Here is a 5,278-nt window from a genome sequence, read left to right on the forward strand (position 1 = left end):
GGCCTCAAGCCTTCCAAGGCTTTTCCTTATTCTATTCCAAAAGAGAGAATTTCAGAGCCCAACCCAGGCAAAGGTGGCTGAGATTAAGCTCCACCTCTTGAACAAAATGGGTAAGGATTCTCATGGATCTATGTTATAAATCATCATGCTGCTGTTAGGAGGGTAGATGCAGTAGAGCCCAGCTTCTTTTTAACTATTTCCTTTATTTCTTAGATTGCAATTTAATGACATCATTTTCCCTTCCCTCCCTCCCTCCTAACTCTCCTTGCTCTCTTTTATCTGTTTTTCAGTACTTGTTAAGACCTACATGTATGTGCATGTATATACATATGTATTTCTAAATCCATAAATACACCTTGTTTGGTCTGTATAATGTTATCATCTGTATGTTTTCAGGACTGACTGTTTGGTACTAGATAAACAGCTGGTGCATACTTCCTGGGTAGACCAGTTCTCCTGTCTGTGCTCCTTAGTTGCCTGTACTTCCTTGTGGGGGTGCTGAGGGCTCTCCTGTCCATTCTGCCATGTCCCTTGCTGTCCTTGTCCAGCTCATGTTTAGACAGTCATTTGGTGAGACTTTATGGGTGTAGACCAACATTAATAGGAGTCACAACCACAGCAAACTCTCTGAGCCTCCAGCTCTTGCCATCCCCCTTCTGATAGGCTCCCCAAGCCTTAGGTGTGGAGTTGTTTTATAGATGTATCTGTTGGGACTGGGGACTTAGTTTCTTTATCTGTATTTGATCATGCTCTGTCAAGAAGTTCACATAACTGAATATGGGCAACATGCAAAATAAAGCAACAACAAAAGGTTTCTGAGTGTATGATGACCACAAAAACCAAAAAGAAAATCTAATTTCTAATGAATCTGAGACATTTCCCATATTGAGAACTCACCCATATTGCAGCCTGCCTCCTCCCTCTGGGCTTGGTTCTGAACACAAATTGTGCACCTTGGGAGCCTTTACATCTTTTACTGCACAGACAAAAGCAGCCTGAACTAGTACACTCCAGTTTTAGACTATTGTGATATGAGCTGTCATGTTTTCACTACCTACTTAGAGAAATATAATGATTTAGTTAAAGAAAACAAGGATAATAGTTTTCTCTGAACATTCCTCAGCATGTATCAGATTAGCATATCTGGGGGTTAGTATTTGATTTTAAGAATTGATGCGGAAGCTGCTGATATGAGTCTGTCTCTCATGCACACACACACACACACATATATACACACACACACATACATGTACATACACACACAGATGAGACATACAAATCTATACATACATAGACACATAGACACACACAGATACCACACAGACATACACAGATATATACACACACACACACACACACACACACACACACACGTACACGTACATGTACATACACACACAGATGAGACATACAAATCTATACATACATAGACACATAGACACACACAGATACCACACAGACATACACAGATATATATACACACAGAGACACACACAGATATACACACTTAAACACACAAACATAGACACATACACACAGTCACCCACTCTAGAAAAATGTTTTTCCAGTTAGGATTACAACAGAATTTTCTTCAACTCCTGAAATGGTCCTGAACATACTTTTGCCTCTTTGTACTGTGCATTTATGTAAAGTGGTGTTCTTGGCATTGATAATTATAAAATCAAAATATCAATCAACTCTGGAAACACTTAAAAAATCTCTACATCCTGTAGGATCAAATCTTTAGCCAAAATTTAATTTCTTATGCAATGATTAATAAGCACAGAGGTCTTGTTAGCATGCAAATTTGTTTTCGTCTTTAATGAATGCTGAAAGTACATGTATACCAAAGAATTATTTGTTTTTGAGGCAGAGTCTCACATCATCCAGGCTGGGTTTGAGCTCCCAGCTCAGTAAGGGTGACCTTGAGCCTTTTACTCCTCTGCCTCCACCCTCCAAGTGCTGGGATTACAGGTGTGTGTCATTACATCCAATGTATGTGCTGGGACTTGAATCAGGGGCCTTCAGGGGCGGAGGGCAAGTAACCAGTCTTCCAACTGAACTACATTTCTGCACCCTAAAGAATTGTTTTAAGGGGCTAGAGAAATGGCTCAGTAGGTAAGAGCACAGGCTGCCTTTCCAGAGGTCCTGAGTTCAATTCCCAGCAACGACATGGTGGCTCACAACCATCTGTAATGGGATCCGGTGTCCTCTTCTGGTGTGTCTGGAGAGAGCAACAGTGTATTCATATACATAAAATAGTTACATCTTTTTTTTTAAAAAAGAATTGTTTTAAGATAAATCTATGATTTACTATTGGTAACTGACTTGCATCCCTATTCTATGTACGGCTGTACTCAGGGTCAAGTAAGATCTACTCTGGTGAGAAGAAGTGACAGCTGGGGACTTTGCCCCAGACCAGTTTGAGCTATAGTAGTCACTCAGGTGAGAGCTGGTACGACCCTGAACTGAGGTGGTGGCAGTGAAGATGGAGACCTATGGAAAGATACGACATGTCTCACCCACTGTACAGGCGCGGAAGGGAGCACAAATGAGAGGTGACTTGCATGTGTCTATGGAGGTGGCCACCCAAAAGGGGAAGAACTAAGTTTGGGTTTCTCATGGAGACGCTGCAGTGCCCTTAGGATCTCTAACAATGAAGCTAACGGGCAGCTTGTTGGTTAAATACTCAAGACCAGACACTTGAGAAGGCATGGGAGCTGACAACGCAGATGAGGGTTCCCAGCACAGAGTGGTTTGGAAGATAAGGGCTGGGCAAGATTTCCTAGCATGAGGAAGTAGGAGAAAAATCTATGTCCAAGTGTCAGGGCCCAAGGCTGACAGACCAAGGCAATGGAACAGTTTATGAGATGACCCATGGAGACCGGTGCTACAGACGCCATCTCCCGGCTCCTCCCCTCTGACTTTATACTTTCTACTGTAAACGTAAATCTTTAAATAAAATGTGCTCACTGGGGGAGGGGGGGAGGGGACAAAGTGAGGGGGTTGGTTCTCTCCTTCCACCATGGAGTGAGTGGCTGGGGGCCAGTGCTTTACCCGCTGAGACTCCTCAGTGACTCTGCTGTCCTCTCTCCTCTTTCCTCAATCCTTCCGCTTCAGGACTTAAGACTCAATATTTCCCTGGAACGCTTCCGGATGACCCCTGCTTTAGGCTTCAGCCCTCCCTCCCATCTGTGACAGCTTCTCTTTTCTCTCTTCTTTTTCCTAGTGATTGACAGATAGGCTGTATGCCTAGCTCAGGTAGGTCTTAGCCCAGGCTACCCGGGAGGCACTCACTGAACAGTTCTTTTTTCTTTCTTTTTCTTTTTTTGGGGGGGAAGGAGGGGGGTGGACAGGGTTTCTCTGTATAGCCCTGGCTGTTCTGGAACTCACTCTGTAGACCAGGCTGGCCTCGAACTCAGAAATCCGCCTGCCTCTGCCTCCCAAGTGCTGGGATTAAAGGTGTGTGCCACCACCGCCCGGCTCACTGAACAGTTCTTTAATGGATCAGAGCACAGCTTCTCACTCCTGTGGACCTCTGCCAGAGCTCTTAACCAAGGGAACAAATAACTTCAGAGGATTATCCTCGGGTAATGAACTCATGCTGGATGAGTCTTTCCAGAAAAACAGTAGAATCTCAGGAGACACAGGCTAGAGATCAGGTATTCCAGCCACAGTGACATAGGCTGGACGCAACGCTGTTAGACTTGTTAACCGGTTTCATAGTTGGTTTCATTGGTTAAGGGAGAGGCGAGTTAGACAACCCCTGCTTCTGTATGTGCCATTAATTATTCATATACGAATCTGCCTGCTTTCCACTCAGACAGTATTTTCCTTTCATCTAAGAGCCGTAGTTGGAATTTAATAGACATTCATTATTCCCAACATTTTCAGAAAACAAATAAAAATGAGCCTGAAACAAATCCAAAGCTGGGCACCCCGGAACTTGAAACCCCTTCCTCATGTGAGCTAGGTCTAGACCCACCAAGCAGAGGTATGCAAAGTGGCCCTCCACCATCCGCAAAGAGCCTTTCAGGGTTGCCTCCAGTGCACCAGGCAGAGACCTACCTCCTGCTGGGCCTCCTGTGAGTGTGCAGACTTCCCCATCACGCCCTGCAACTCTGGTCTCCTCCATCTTCTCTCTTAGTCCTTCGTGGGGGTAGCAAATAGCTAGAAATTCCAGACATATCTGTTCCATCACTTTCCTTAAACAAACAAAAATCCAGATGAACTTTTATAATAACTAATTCCCACCGACTACCTGCTAACTCTGGGTCTAATGCTTCAATGCACCATTGGACTAAATCCCTGCAAGTGGTTGTCAACTTGGGCGGCTCTGGCATCAACTAAAATGCAAGATGCCACAAGCTCCGGAGGGAGGCTTTCTTCAATAGGTTGTTTGAAATTGGAAGACCCACCCTGAGCACCTTTGGAAAGTCTCTTTTATCATTACAGAGTATTTGCTTTGGTTATCCATTACCACGTCTCCCCTTTGCAGGCTAGCCCCCTTGGATCGCAGGTTGCGCTGTTGTGAAGATCTCTCGGCCATGAGTACGTCATTGAGCTCCAGGTGTTATCAATGATCCCGACACTTAGGAGTTATCCAACAAACACTTGTCGAGTGATAGAAGGAAGGAAGGAGTAAAATAGCATCTCAAAACCTCTGCAGACATGCCTGAGGACTGTGCTACATGACTTTTCTCTAGCCTCTCCTCACTGTCTGCATCCAGAGCCCATGGGATTAACCTCACTGACATTTGAGGCCACCTGCCAGGAAACGAGTTATCTTCAGGATATGTGTTCAGTGGGTCCTCCTTCCCAGCGCCCAGTCACAGCTTTTGTAGGCTGTAGGGCCTCCTCCACTGGAAATACGTTTTACATCTCGCTCTGCAATGCACTGAGTTTTTTTTTTTCTGCCCATAGTAAAAGATATCAGAACATTGCTGGGAGGCCGAGACACTATCCTCAATGGATACCTCCTCTCGGTTGGCGACTGCACTGGATAGGCAAAGCTAAGCTGACTGAAAGTTCGAGGTTTTTATAGCAGCTTGAAGCTAGCTTGAACTTCCGAGTGAAACCCTGTCTTAAAAAGGCAAAAAGGTAACTTGGAAGTTTTCTGTGCAGAGATAAAGCTGAGACTCAAGTAGTCTTGCTCTTCAGAGATTGCCCCGCCCAGCAGGCCAAAGCAAGGCCACGCCCCCTGTGTGACCACGCCCCCACCAACCCCACCTCTCTAGCCTTGCCTGAGGACCGGAACCGCGCACGCGCCCTACGATTT

This window comes from Apodemus sylvaticus, chromosome 5 (genome assembly GCF_947179515.1).
Source record: "Apodemus sylvaticus chromosome 5, mApoSyl1.1, whole genome shotgun sequence".
Taxonomy (NCBI): Eukaryota; Metazoa; Chordata; class Mammalia; order Rodentia; family Muridae; genus Apodemus; species Apodemus sylvaticus.